Source organism: Lissotriton helveticus, chromosome 11 (assembly GCF_964261635.1).
Source record: "Lissotriton helveticus chromosome 11, aLisHel1.1, whole genome shotgun sequence".
In the NCBI taxonomy this organism is placed as follows: domain Eukaryota; kingdom Metazoa; phylum Chordata; class Amphibia; order Caudata; family Salamandridae; genus Lissotriton; species Lissotriton helveticus.
Window position 1 is genome coordinate 165,665,550 of NC_136072.1, and position 16,324 is coordinate 165,681,873.

A 16,324-nucleotide genomic window follows, 5' to 3' on the forward strand; every position below is an offset into this window, starting at 1 on the left:
AATCAGTCATAAAAGACATATTTACCAAAAAAATCCACCAGGGGGTGGTGGTAGGGATAATGTCAGCCTCCGTTGTCTTTAATGAAATCAAGATTCTCTCTGTATGATAATTGGAGAATCGTCATTTCATTACAAGACCGGAGGCTACATTATGCAAGTTCAAAGCTTTTCAATTCAGCATTGCTTACATGTTCATAAGGCTTAAGATACATTTTACAAAAGTTTAGGTATTTGACCAATCTGCTGCTTTCAGAATGTCAGAAAGGGATCCCCCACCCCAAAATACTTTACTAGCCATAGCGCCATGAGAGGAGTGTGCGCCAAACTTTGACAAATCTATACCAGCTTCAAACATCACTGTTCTTACCCATCTAGAAATTGTAGCAGAAGAGACTGCCTTATAGGATTTGACAAATGAGATTAATACTTGGTTTTCATTGCAAGGTCTAAAAACACTAATTTTCTGTTCGTATACTTTCATGCAACTAACCACACATAGTTTTGAAAAATCCAAAAAATAAGGGTAGAAAATGGTCCTTTTCCATATTTCGAACAATACTCCATCTGGTGAGTAAAATACGCTACATATTTCTAACGCCTTAACATCGGATACTGTCCTAAAAGATATAAGACAAAGTAAAGTAGCTAGTATAATGGATAACTGTTTCCTTGTAAGGAAAAAATTGTCTGGCCAGGATGAAAAAAGATCGAAAACAAGGTTTACATTCCATACGGAACTACATTTGGGTTTAGGAGGACCAATAGAAAAGTCGTTTAACAAAGAATGTCCTGCAGAAATTGCTTATCTATAGCAATTCACTGTTCTATAACATAGTCCTGAATTAAAAAGGTCCGCTAAGAAGTTTGCTGCTTCTACTACAGGTGCCTTCACGGGATCCAGATCCCGTTCCATGCAACAACTACACTATCTTTTCCAAGCACCGGTATATCTTCTCCTTGTTCCCGGAGCCCATGATTTATCCAAAAGGCTTTTAGCTTCGCCTGAATGGCCTGAGCATCTTGTAGAACCCCTGAAATCTTCCAGGCAAGAAGGTTCATGCTGCCTTCTAAAAGAAGAGGATGTATTTCTCCTTCTAGACCCTGAAGGAGATCTAAACACCCTGGAATAAGATGTGGAACTTCCATCGCCAATTCCATCACACCTGGGAACCAAATTTGGGAATTCCAAAAGGAACTAATTAGAACAATGCAGCAGCGTTCCGATCGAACTTTCAGAAGAACTCTTTGGATTAGAGCGAAAGGAGGGAAGGCATAACAATTGAGAGTGTTCCAAGATTGGAGAAGTGCGTCCACCGCAATTGCCAAGGGGTCTGGTCTCCAACTGAAAAATCGATCTATCTGGAAGGTCATTCTACTGGCAAATAGATCTATTTCAAATGGGCCCCTTAAGTCTTCAATTCTCTGGAAAATTAGAGGATTCAGTTTCCAATCAATTGAGTCTCGAAGGAATCTTGAATTCCAATCCGCCCTTGTGTTTACGTGACCCAGAATGAATTCTGCTCTCAGTATTATTTTCTGCATCCAGCAAAAGTACCAAATCTTCTTGGCTAGATTTGCCAGAATCATAGATCTTGCTCCCCCAAATGGTTGATGTAAGAGACGGCTGTAAAATTATCCAGTTTGAGCAGCACTACACTGTTTTTCAGAATTGATTTTAAACTCATTAGAGCATTCAAGCTCATCATCATCTCTAAACAATTTATATGTAAAGTGAGTTCTTCCTGGGACCATTTCCCACCTGTTTCTAACATTCCTAATCTGGCACCCCAGCCTAAATTGCTTGCGTCGGATTCCAAAATGTGATCCGGCGTATTTCCGAATATCACTTTCCCATTCCAACTGTCTAGGTTGTTCCGCCACCAAAGGAGGTCGGCTCGAGCCTCCGGAGACAGGGGAATGTGGTCTGAATAGCAAAGACCTTTCTTCAGATCCACGGATTTTAATCTCTGTAGGGCTCTGTAGTGAAGTGGTCCGGTGAAATAGCTTGAATGGATGGAGATAAGAGACCCACTACTCTTGCTAGTTCTCTCAAACTCACCAAATCTTTGGACAAAACAAAAGAAACCTCTTTCTTTATTTTTGCAATTTTTTTTAAAGGGAGTTGTAATAGGGCTGAAGATGTATTTACTTGAAAGCCAAGAAACTCCAGATTTTGAGAAGGAGTCATGACAGATTTTTCTACATTGATGATGAATCCCAAATTCTCTAAAAGCTCTACAGTCCACTTCATGTGGACTAGTGGTTCTGATAGAGCAAGATTTCGCATATTACGCGACTTGCTTGAGTCATGAACCTCAAATCTGTTATAACCCGGTAATCCAAATTGTTCGTCTTACTAATTTCCTTTATTTTTGATGTATGTGTGTCTTAGAGACGCTTGCCTATGTGTTTTACTAAAACGATTAACTCTTGTCCGTAAACATGGCCGCCGCTTGGGAATTCTCTACTGCGCATGCGTTAGTCACACTCACGTGACGTGACGTAGTTGCAGTTCTGGTGGGAAAATGCGCGCATGCGTACTTGCATCTAATATGGCTGTCTGAATAATCACATGGTGAAGCTTGCGCAGATACTCTCGTGTTATTGTCAGTTGCACTAAACAATAATGGCATAGTATATTTTTATAATAAGAAATATAAAGTAGTTATTCATGATATGCAATGAATTCATTTATTTATATGATTTAATTTGTTTTCGCTTACTTTTCATGTACCGCGGTGTTGTGTGTCTGATGCGAGGCTCAAGACTCCATGTTAAGACGATAGTCTGCGCATGCCTGAGCGATGGCTGTGGCATTGACAAAATGCCAACTGAAGGTCCCTGCCAAGATGTGCCTGGGAAGATGCACCTTCACCCAGCCGGAGAAACAGAATTTGTCCTGCATTTGCAACATTTGTATATTCTGCTATTGTATTCTGTAGAGTAGGTCATGGGAACCCCAAATTCACTAGGCGGTTCCTTAACATGCAAATGCGAGATTGTAGAAGTTTGTTCTGATTGGTGTGTTAACCTATCCTACTTGGGGACCAATCCAAATTGGGGATTCTAACACTTTGCAACATTTGGGGGGTGGTACACTGACCCGAAAACAGTATATCTAGCCTAAGCTCAGCTAGAGAAATTGTCCGACTTGTCCGAATAGCTGACCTGTCACTGACCCATCGCACTCAATAGGTGACTGAATACAGAGGTGCTGCGGAGCACTCTGTCCGAATTTGACCATAGACTAAAGGTTTTATTAAACCTTAAGTGCTGGCGAAACACTTTGCTGGGGAGTTCGCTAACCCAATCGGGGTTCTGACTGATAGCTGCAGAGAGGGTGGAGCGCAGGCGTTGCTTCCAAACTGCGGGTGCTGGTCGTATCCTGGTGGTCCTGTCCTGATCCTAATCTGGTTTCCCTGTCCTGTCCTGGGGTGTCCATTCTGCACCTGCTGTCCCATTGATGGCTGTCCTTCCTTGAGGGTTTTCCTGTCCTTGACTGACCCGTGGCCAGGGTTGGTTTTCACACCAGTCTAGGTAATTATAAGAGCGAAACTCTATGCTGCTCTTTCTATTTTTCTGTCTTTTGCTTCAATAAAGACATACTATTGCATATGTTAAAAATTTCCATGCTTTCCGCAATCTACTATATGAAGAATTAAAGCATCTACTTTCCATAGCATGTTCCAATGTTTCCCTACCTTTTAGAGTACAATTCTCTCCACACTGTTTATGAATTTAGATATGATTTATAATTTCTCTAAATCCTGAATTGAAGTAATGATGCTAGAACTATAGCGTGTTCCACTTTTCTACCCTTCCTATAGATATATAGGTTTTCCTAGATTCTCACTCATGAGATACGTCCCAATAGTATAATTCTAGTACGTGTAAATCTTACTCATTCATAGGTGTTCATTCTTAAAGTTACATGTCTGCTTAAGCGCATTCACTATTTTTCCAGATTTACAGGCCTTAAATGATTGCCTTCATAATTTTTCTGTATGGTTATGTACTCTTTGCTAATTTGATTGTAGACTGTCTCCTTGTAGTGGAATGTATATTCTAAGAAATTGAATACTAAGATAAACTTTTAAAACTTTCCAGTTGTCCGTGGTCACTTTAAATACAAAGTGAGATATAAAGGTGGTATTTTGTTGTATTTTGCCTGCCTTTTCTTTCACAGCTAGCTCCCTGATATATCGTGGTCATAGGTACCCGTAACGGTGGATGGTAAGTCGGGTACACTAGAATACAATAGGAAGGAATCAGGGTTACTGATGGTAGAATTGTAAGGTCATCTGACAAATGTATATGTTGAACTGAAATTTATGGGCCCGAAAACTATATGGTGAAATTACTGGTCGGATGACCTACGATCTCTATCAGTAATTTTCTGGTAGCAGAGGAGATGGTTAGAGACTAGTTAAAGTTAGGTAGGACTAGTTAAACTAGATAAGTTGGATGCTGCTAGGAAACGTTAATGCTGCTACAAAAGTAAATCATTTTTAGTGAACTGATCACTCACGTGAAATGTTTTTCTTTGAAAAATTATGAAATGTTTTAATTTTTTTTTCCTATTATTGTACTGATATATGTATTAACACATTTTTGTAAGTTAAGCGTTATATGTTTGTTGGGAATCCCCGGGGAATAGAATAGCGAGTGGTGAAGAGAATCCACTTGCTGTGAGGTCACTGGGTTTAGGAAAGTTGGTGCAGGTTAGGTAGAACTGGAAGCACTAACTAGGGTTTTCTGAATGCATGTTTGAATAAATGATAGCTACGAGATCATTGGCAAAACTTCTATCGTGATACAACCTACTAAGGGTCACATCGGAAGGAGTAGCAGGTTCATCGGAGCTTGGGTGATAGCAAAGGGGTTCGTGGGTAAAACTTTAGACTTAGAAAATATCCCAGAAAGTGGATAAGTCTGAGGAAGTAACAGGTGCCCTAATGCTTGAGTGAAGGGTAGGCGGAAGAGATCTATCCGTAGCGTGTGAAAAGTAAATGTAAGTAGTTTACTTGCAGTGAAACAAATCTTTTCTGTCTAGACACTTGAGTACAGTGGCGAATGTGTATTCGTTGTTAAATAACCAAGCACAAGCACTTTAGAGAGAAATTTAGTTGCCGTTACCTTGTGAAGGAGGGAGTCAGTCGCGAAGCTGCTCTGACGTCACTCTGTGCCGCGCTGGGATTGGTAGACGCAGCGGGTGTGTAGCGGAGCTGAAATTGTAAAGGAGGGGTGAGTGCCGAAGTGTGAGAACTGTCTCGCGAAAAGGCAGCGCACCCATTGGTCGAGACTATTTTGAATTCGTGCATTTCATTCGTCGCACGGAAAATATGAAACGCATTTAGATTGGAAGTGATTTTGTAAACAAAGAGTCACTTGAAGGAAATTATATGTGGCATACGTACCGACCACATACTAGACCAGACCCAAGACAATTAGGGTTTGAAAACGATCAGTGGAAAGGTCATAACACTAGCATTATGTACGGAAATAAGAGAAAATTGTCCCTGGTAAACAAAGTGAAGAATTATTTTAAAAAGGACAAACCAATTAGGACTCGAGAAGGTGTTGTCATTCCGCCACCTAATACTCCCGCATCGTTTATGATGTTTGATAAAGGGTACCACTCATGTGTATGGTTGGAGAACTGGGCGAAATACACAAAAGATGACGGAGTATTGGCTTTTCCGTTAGAAGGTACATTTAACGGCAGGATTCTATTTAATTGGAGAACCCGAATGAATGATTTACATCCCAGACCTAGATTAACGCAGTACGAAGCACTAGAGGAATGGGAAATCGAGGCTTTTGAAAGGGACAAGCCCAGAATGGATAAAGGGTTAACAAAATTTTATCCGAAATTGAAGCAAGAGACCTGAGACAAAAAGATGAAGCAGTGGAGACAGAATATGATTGTAGAGGGACTGTTTCCAATGATGCCAGCGGGTGGTCCTCCTGGGGGGGAAAAGAAAACAGAGAAATGCAAACACTGGGTGCCCATTGGAGAATCGGATGACGAGTTGTAAGATGACATGTTTATGAGAAGTCCACCTCCTTATAATGAAGGACACCGACCTTCTAGTGAAGGGGATAATTCTCGAAGACCTCCGCCTCAGGAAGAGACCAGATCCGCAAGTGTAGGAGGGGGCTGTCACATACCTCCCTATACCGAGAGTCTAGGACCCATAGATGCGAGAGATATTTATCCAAGAATACCCGCTAGTGGAGAGGCGAGATACTCACGCGAAAGAGACTTTTGCTCTAGACCTCTCTATGAAGGTGAGGCAAGACCATCCAGTTCAGGAATGCCGTTCTTAAACCCTCAATATGAGGAAGAACCAAGATCCCTAGGCACAGGAACTTTGTTTCCAAAACCTAATTATGGTGAAGGACCAAGAAATTATTACAAACAAAATGGAATCCACTAGGTGGACTGCGGTTGTCACCACAATGATGGGGAGCAACCAGTGTTGTTAAAATACCCCTCACACACCAACAGGCCCCTTGGTGTCATGCTTCATCATCGGGGTCTTCGCAAACCTCTACGGGATGCGGCGTGCTACGACTCACGGCTACGCAGGAGCACTTATCTGTGAACTATGTGTTTGGTGTGTGTGAGTAAATGATGTGAGTGGTGAGGTGAAAGTGAGAGGTTAAAAAATACCTGGCACGTGAGTACAGAAAAAGTTTTATTTAGTCTCCGGCTGGTATTGTTAAAAGAGTGCTAAAGTGGTTGTGGTTTACTGATTAGGGTAACCCAACCATGTTAGTGCGTCGACATGTTTCGGAGTTAGAGAACCCCTTCTTCAGGACGAGGATGTGCACTACTTATCCCCACCTTACTCACATGTATGTAGATTTAAAAGTGTGCTCTACAAAAATAAGATTAGGTGAAAATTTACCTATCTATGTTTAATATAAGGTCCGTTGCGCCCAATTGGCGATTAAAGACACTTATGGAAAGGGGTCAAATGGCCTCATGAGCCACAGCGTGATGAGGGGGTTCGTTCTACCCGTTATGGCAACGGTTACTTCTAGGGCTGTCTGGCTTCCTACCCCTCCACGCGGCTCCGACTGAGCCATAACGGGTAGAACGGACCCACACACACACCAAACACATAGTTCACAGATAAGTGCTCCTGCGTAGCCGTGAGTCGTAGCACGCTGCATCATTGTGGTGACAACCGCAGTCCACCTAGTGGATTCCATTTTGTTTATAATAATTGCTAGGGGAGACAGAATCCACTATTCCCTCTCCCTCCCCCTTCTGTTAACGATTATGAAGGACCAAGAGAGACACATCCCACTGCCCCGAGTTATGCTCCAACTTTGACCCCAGAGGTATTACATGACAATTCAGTCGAAAGGATATTGGAGGACAGGGAACGAGAGGCTCTAGCCAAGCAGAGAACTGAGATAATTCAGAAAATCTCCCAGTTAAATACAAGTCCTGAGTCCTTAACCATTCCGGTAACTATTGGACCAGTGGTTCCATTGTATGGGGACCGACAGGGGAGTCCAAAAACTCCAGTTATTACCCCAGTTATAGCCCAGCCGAGACCAGAGCCCTTAATTCTAGATGACCTAACAAGTGAGTGTGAGTCTGAAGTCTCGCTAATGGATCTGCCCATTAGGGAAACAGGAAAAAGGATGCAGAAAAGACATAATCCTTTCAATACGAGGGAGATTCAAATGGAATCAACTTCAGGCACTAAGAGTGTCACGGTAGTGACTCCTGAAAAAATTGAAAGATGGAGTCGAGAATTAGAAAAACAAACTCTTCAGACAAAGCCTTTAGATCTCTACAAACTAAGAGTAGAAATAGAAGAACTGATGGCAGGAAATGTAGGATTAGACAGACTAAATACCTACTCAGAAGAGGAGCTGTTGTTTATCTGCAAGAGCCTTACTCGAAATGCCAGAGTACTCCATGAAAAACTAACTGACACTGCAGCTAGTATGGGAATAGATATCTCAAAATCAAAACCTTTGCAGAAACCGTACAGAGCAGATTTCTCAGACAAAGATCTTGAAAACCTGAATATGTCAGGGAAAAAGGCACAGGTCAAAGAATTATTGACAGTATTGCAGAAATGGGGAGATGTGGACAGATGGGAAGCCAGGTGGGCCAAAAAGAAAGAGGAAGCTAGATCCAAACAGGCGACTCCCGAATTTGTTTTAAAAGAAGCTGACAAGCCAGAGCAGTTATATCCTATGCGAGAAGTGCCAGGTGGAAAATACGTGCATGTTCCATGGTCCAGACAGGATATTGTGTCCTTTACAAATGACTTTCCAAAATTACGAGAGAAACCTGTGGATTGGTACAGACAGGTGGAAAGGTTTGTAAAGGTACAGAAATGCCTGTGGAAGGACCTGGATTGGTTCTTCGATATAGTGGTTCCTGTGGATTTGTGGACTGAGTGTAAGATTGCCATAGCTTGGCCTAGTGAGGAATACCCGAGGGATCCTAACAAAGGAGCACCCTCTAATGAAGTGATGAAGAAATATGATCAGGTAATTCAACATCTGAAGCAAAAGGTGCCTGCAAAGGAAACTGATTGGACCAAGATAGATAGAACCACGCAGGAAAGGGATGAGACTGTACACTCCTTTTATGAAAGATTGTTGCAGGTATTCAAAACCTACAGTGGTATAGATAACATCGAGATGAAGGACATGACCCACTTCATTTACAGGTTTGTAAACGGTTTAAGACTCGAAATTTGCCAGTGGATAAAAGATAATAAAATTTGTTGGCAGTCTAAGAAAATGGATGAGGTCCTCCGGTACGCAAAGTACTGTGAGGACGAGATGGCAGAAAAGCAAAAGGCTTTAAAGGAAAAAGTAATGTGGGCACAAGTAAAGTTAGCCGAACAGCAGGAAAAGCAATTAAGTAAAATGAATAAGAATACCCAAAATCAAGGAGCTGGGGGTGGAGGGAAGCCCAAGGAAAAAATGAGCAGAGAAGAAGCTAAAAAGAAATTTCCCTGTCACCAGTGCGGAGAAATCGGGCACTGGAGAGACGAGTGTCCATATTTACAGCATGATAATACCCAAACCCCTGATTTAATTCCACAGACGCAGAATGAAAACCCAAGAAAGACCCAGCAGCAGGTAAAAGCAAGTCAATTGCCCCGAGCGCCAAAGCCAAATTTCAAGGGAAGATCACCGCAGGGTGACGACATAGAAATCTGAGGAGGAAATGAGAATAGAAATGCAGCAACTTCGCAGTTTTTGTTGAATGACACTTTTCTCTGTGATGACCAGTACTGACGGGGCCTGAGAGGGGAGGATGAGGAGTGCGTACTTGGCGCATCCTTGCCGGTAGACCAGTCAGGGCCATACATTGAAGGAAAGGTTGATGGAAATGATGTCACCTTTCTGTTGGACACTGGTGCTACCCGTTCTACTGTGAGAACAGCGGACGTTCCAAACCTACCCCTCTCGGGAGAAGCAATCCAAGTAGTGGGTGTATCTAATCAATTAATTAGTACCCCCGTTCCCGAGCCCAGGAAAGTCACAATAGGGAATTTCAAAGAAATGCACAGATTTGTCGTTTGTGATACCAGTCCAGTGAACTTACTGGGACGCGATTTGTTGTGCAAAATGAATTGCACCATCATTTGCACACCAAAAGGCGTCGTAATTCAGACCCCAGACGAAGATGGCATCTATAAATTAATGTTAATCATACCTGACTCAGAAATTACACGAATGACTATACAAGACTTACCTGAAGAACTCCAACAGACAGTAAAACCAGAAGTATGGGACTTTACTGGAAAGGATGTAGGATTAATGGCAAATGTAGACCCCATACAAATAACCATGAAAGAAAATGCAGTTTACCCAAATACTAAGCCATATAAAATGAGTGCCGAAGTGAGAGCAGGAGTTGCCATTGAAATACAAAAATTACTAGAAGCCAACATCATACAGGAAGTAATGAGTAGCCCATGTAACTCTCCCATAATTGGAATCAAGAAACCTAGTGGCAAGTACAGAGTAGTGCAAGACCTGAGAAAGGTAAACAAAATTGTTGTTCCTTGCTGTCCCATTGTCCCGAACCCAGCAGTGATCCTGTATCAGATTCCCTGGGATGCCGAGTGGTTCATTGTGATAGACCTATGTCACGCATTCTTTTCGATCCCATTGCATCCAGACAGCAAGTTTATTTTCTCATTTGCATTCAACAGTCACGTGTATGTTTGGAATCGTGTCCCCCAGGGGTACACAGAAAGCCCCTCTATCTTTAATCAGATCTTGAAAAAGTGCCTTGAATCTTTAGTCTTACCTGGAAAGTCTGTATTGGTGCAATATATAGACGACCTCTTGGTGGCGTCTAAAAGTCATAGAGATTGTGTGATTGACACCATTGCCCTGCTGAATCACCTAGGTGAAAGAGGACATAAAGTGGCCCCTGAAAAATTGCAGTTCTGTTCAAAGTCAGTGAAATATATGGGGCACCAGATAGAAAAAGGCATCAGAAAAGTCACTTCAGAAAGAGTCAGAATAATTCAAAAGATGCAGTTACCCCGTACTCAGAAAGAGATCAGAATGTTCCTTGGAGTTGTAGGTTACTGTAGGCAATGGATTGTGGGATTTGCAGTCCTGGCAAAGCCTTTGATAAATATGACAAAGAAAGGAGCAAAGGACCCAGTGGAATGGGATGATGAAAGCTTAACAGCATTTACTAAATTACGAGATTGTCTGTGTACAGCCCCTGCTTTGGGAATGCCGGACTATTCTAAAGAGTTTGCCCTGTTCTGTGACACGCGAGACAATTGTGCACTGTCAGTCTTAACTCAGGAGCATGGTTTGACTAGACGTCCAGTGGCATATTTCTCTGCCACTTTGGATCCAGTGGCTGCTGGATTACCTGGATGTCTGAAAGCAGTAGCTGCCACTTGCACGAGTTTAGAACAGAGTGAATCCATTGTGATGGGACATCCTGTAACTGTGTATGTTCCTCATTCAGTTGTGATTTTGTTGACCCGAACTAAGACTCAGTATCTCACCCCTAGTCGGCTGACTAAATACGAGAGGATTCTCGTGGGTGCTGCAAATGTAGTCATTACTCGATGTAATGTTCTGAATCCAGCCACCTTACTCCCTGACTCAATGATTGTAGAAGATGAGGGAGAGAACGAGCATGACTGCATTGACCTGACCGAATTCAGTACTAAACCACGCCTAGACATTAAGGGAACACCTTTGCCTGTAAATGATGAGGAGTTCTTTGTGGATGGCTCATGTATGAGACACGAACTTGTAGGCCTAAGCGCTGCTTATGCTGTAGTCACTTTAAACAGCATTAAAGAAGCATCCTGTTTATATGGGGTGAAGTCTGCACAAGTAGCCGAATTGATCGCATTGATAAGAGCCTGCAAAATTGGGAAAAACAAAAGAATAACAGTATATACTGATAGCCAGTACTGTTATGGGGGTGTGCATGACTTTGGCCAATTGTGGCTACAACGTGAGTTCCTAACTTCTTCAGGTACTCCCATTCGAAATGGGAGGGTGGTACATGATTTACTGGAGGCAATCCAATTACCAAAAGAATTGGCAGTGGTCCAATGTGCTGCTCATAAAAAGGGCCTTGACCCTGTATCTTTGGGAAATAATTTTGCTGATGAGGTGGCCAGACATTGTGCAAAAAGCTGCATGTCTGTAAATATTAAATTGGGTGGAACTGGAAACAGCTGCCAATTTATGGTGTTTGAAGAGGTGCCTACCTGGGATGAGGTGAGAGATTGGCAGCATGCTGTGCCATCGGAGGAGAAAGAAAAGTGGAGGAAACTTGGTTGTCGACCAAGAAGTGAGGATGGTGTCATTGTGGGCCCAAATGGTATGCCTGTGTTACCTAGACATCTGCTTGCTTCTATGGCCAGACTGATACATGGAAATTCACACACTGGTAGGGACGCCATGGTTCTGGTTTTCCAACAAACATGGTACAATCCGAAGTTCAGGAAAGTAGCAGAATCACTCTGCCAGAGGTGCTTGACATGTCAGCAGTTCAACGCTGGGAAAAGAACAGTAGTTGAACTGGGGAAAATTGGAAAATCAGGGGGTCCCTTTGTGAGAATACAAATTGACTTCATCACCATGCCTCGTTGTGAGGGAAACAGATATGTCCTTGTCATTGTCTGCCTGTTTTCAAAATGGGTGGAAGCCTACCCAGTCAAACAGAGTGATGCCATAACAGTAACAAAATTGTTACTAAAAGAATTGATACCTAGGTTCGGGGTTCCAGTCACTATTGAATCAGATAGAGGAAAACATTTTCAGAATGAAGTAATCGATCAGCTCTGCAAAGCATTCGGTATCACACAAAAGCTGCACTGTGCATACCGTCCAGAGGCTTCTGGAGTAGTAGAGCAAATAAATGGCACTATAAAATCGAGATTAGCAAAGATGTGTGATTCTACTGGCATGAACTGGATAAATGCCTTGCCTCTTGTTCTGATGGGACTCAGGAGCATTCCAGACCGAAAAACAGGCCTGAGCCCCCATGAAATCCTGATGGGAAGAGTGATGAGACAAGCATGGGTACCAGGATACAAACTGTTAAACATTTCTGATGATTTGGTACTTGAGTACTGCAAGCAACTAGGTGACCAAGTGCATTCTATCTCTCGCCAGATTGGGGAAGACACCGTCGCCAATCCAACGACTCCAGTCCACAAATTGGTCCCTGGTGACTGGGTCAGAATCAAGAAACATACTCGTTCGAGTTGCCTTGCACCGAGGTGGGGAGAAAAACGCCAAATAATACTGGTGACCACGACAGCGGTGAAGTGTGCAGGCGTTCCCAAGACGTCTCCAGACGAGGAAAAAGGCGCTGAAGGTTGTCCAGCTGAGGGGTCTGCAGACGTTGGTCCTGAGGTAGCTGATGACGAACAACCGAGCACCAGTCAAGATGATTGGATACCCATAATCGACCTAACTGAAGACCCAATCAGAACAAGAGAGCGAACCTACGAAGATAGAGAGTGGAATAGAGAGAAGGAGATAGGCACAGGCGAAGAGCCTCAGATCATTGAGATTCACGTCAAGTCTGAGGAAGGAGAAGGTCAGACAGGGACAGAACAGGTGATCGATACACCACCACAAACTCCTGAAACTGAAAAGGGACAGACTAGAACTAGTCCAAAAGTTCGAGCAGAAGAAAATCAAGAGATCGAAGTGCTTGAACAGGATCAGATAGAATTAGAAGAACGTGTTCAGGACTCAGAAATAGAGACATTCGAAAACCAAATCCAAAATCCTCCTGAACCAGGCCAGCTTAGTAACCAGGCAGAAGAAACAGATACAAGACCTGGGACTAGTCAGACAGGAAGGGAAGAGACAGAAGCAGAAGTGCCGCAAACAAACGAAAATAAAAGAGCATTAGAAGAAAGCCAAATCACAGTGCCAGCGAAAAGACTCAAGAAAAAGAATAATATTGAACCAGGATATATTAGGAAACTGAGGTTGAGAATAAAAACAGTAGAAGAAAAACTTGCAGAAAGAAGGAAAAGTTCCCGTATTTCAGAACAAGCTGGAGAAAGCTCCAAAAGACGGAGTGATCGAATAAAAAGACTGAACGAGAAATACCAAGATCCTGAATGGACATATTTGATTTTGGAAGAGTTTGAGGATCTTGATATAACTGACGAAAGTGACGGAGAACAGATTGCTGATCTGTCTGCCGAAGAAGACGAACTCACCTGAAGTTACGCAGAGTAAGCTACCTGTGTAAAGTTACAAAGAGGGGTTGAGAAACTTCTTCTGAACGAAAATGTCTGATTCAAACGTGAATGGAAGGCCTAAACGCAATTGTTGCAAAACATGCTGCAAAGTATGTATATGTAGTATAGCTATAGTGTTAATAATATGGATAGGACTAACAGTTTTCATTCCTTTTATGATGAGCAAAAGTACTAATATTAACTCTACACAGACTGTGACTACTGACACTGAAGAACTGACAACACGAAGTGTAGGAAGACGTGAAAAGGCACTCAGACAAACAAAACGAGACTTAGAAGCATCAGATGAGGAAGTACTACATTACCACGGAGTTAAGAACCAGACTCATTTAAATGTTTTCGCAAACTTGTTAGTGCATTATGTAGAAACTATGGAAATCGAAGACTGCTATGTCTGTATGAAGCTACCTACTTCTGTAGCTGAAGGCGTGACTTATCATCACCTGCCCCTGACTTATGGAATTTCCTGTAGTATTTTAGCAAGCTTATTCTACAAAAGAGGACCGTTACAGTACTACTACTCTAACGCAGACGTAATATTTTCTGAACTTCCTATACGTGGAAATCTGAATCCTGTACATACTAAAAGTGACGTTACACGTTATATGGGAGAATACTTTCTGACTATAGGTACCATAGACTTAAATGAAGCACACAGAGACAACTTGACCTGTTCATTACATGAACAAGAGAAAATATTTCTAAACATGGCAGAGAAAAGAAGGGAGAGTTTCCAAAGAAAGGCTGATGACAAGAGACAGAAAACTCCTAAATGGGCTGAAAACATGGAAAGCACCTCAAATGGTGGGGTGGTCCTGCTTTGTTGCTGGATTTCGAAAGGAAAGGGAAACTCTGTCTTCACCGCGAAAAGACTAGTTATTATAATAACATTTTCATTGGTTCCAGTCAATGTGAGCACAATTACAAGGTAATTGGAGGTTGGGGTTTCAAAAATGGGTCAGAACCTGTGTTTCCCGGAATTTATTATATATGTGGAAACAAGGCTTTTTTCAAATTGTCGGATCACTGGTATGGAAGCTGCTACTTTGGCATTGTCTTCCCGAAAATATACCATGTGAATGAAATTGCTGGAAGCAATGAAAACACTAATGGCTTAGTGCGTAGTAAAAGAGAAAGCGTAGGTGAAATAATGGGTAGTATTTTTAGTGCACTGATACCTGGAGTGGGAGTGGTTCTGAACACACACAGAATTTGCAAATTATCCACAATAGTGGATGTGCTGTCTACTGACACAGCTCATGGATTTCTGTTGGTCAATACCGAAATGGTTGCGATCAGGTCAATGGTTTTGCAGAACAGACTTGCGCTTGACACCTTATTAGCAAAAGAGGGCGGAGTCTGCCGGATGCTGAAGGCACAACATTGTTGCACTTACATACCGGACAAAAGTGTACAGATCAAAAAGTATGTGAAAAACATTACAAATTTGGGAAAAGAACTTAAACCACTTGAGGTTGATAGGGCCTGGAAGAGACTTGTTGATGGTCTCTCCAATGTAGGTCATTGGTTTGCTAATTTAGGTAAAGGTTTATTGTTCAAGGTACTGATGCCAATTGGAGTGATAGGCTTCATCATATTCCTCATATTTGTCTGTTGCAAATGTCGCAAAAGCTCAAAGAAATACACTATGAATCGGAGAGGTGTGAAACGGAGTGTGGATGAGCTTGAATTAGAAGACTTAAATAATAAGATTTACAAAAAGGTGAAAAATTCTCACCCTGATAAAGATGTGAAAGAGAAATTGAATCGAATATTGGAAGAGATGGAAATGCATAAAATTTAAAGTTGGCATCTGGTTTCATTTTTTGTTTGTGATGATAGTAAATATCATCAAAGAGGGGATTGATAGAGCAAGATTTCGCATATTACGCGACTTGCTTGAGTCATGAACCTCGAATCTGTTATAACCCGGTAATCCAAATTGTTCGTCTTACTAATTTCCTTTATTTTTGATGTATGTGTGTCTTAGAGACGCTTGCCTATGTGTTTTACTAAAACGATTAACTCTTGTCCGTAAACATGGCCGCCGCTTGGGAATTCTCTACTGCGCATGCGTTAGTCACACTCACGTGACGTGACGTAGTTGCAGTTCTGGTGGGAAAATGCGCGCATGCGTACTTGCATCTAATATGGCTGTCTGAATAATCACATGGTGAAGCTTGCGCAGATGCTCTCGTGTTATTGTCAGTTGCACTAAACAATAATGGCATAGTATATTTTTATAATAAGAAATATAAAGTAGTTATTCATGATATGCAATGAATTCATTTATTTCTATGATGTAATTTGTTTTCGCTTACTTTTCATGTACCGCGGTGTTGTGTGTCTGATGCGAGGCTCAAGACTCCATGTTAAGACGATAGTCTGCGCATGCCTGAGCGATGGCTGTGGCATTGACAAAATGCCAACTGAAGGTCCCTGCCAAGATGTGCCTGGGTAGATGCACCTTCACCCAGCCGGAGAAACAGAATTTGTCCTGCATTTGCAACAATTGTATATTCTGCTATTGTATTCTGTAGAGTAGGTCATGGGAA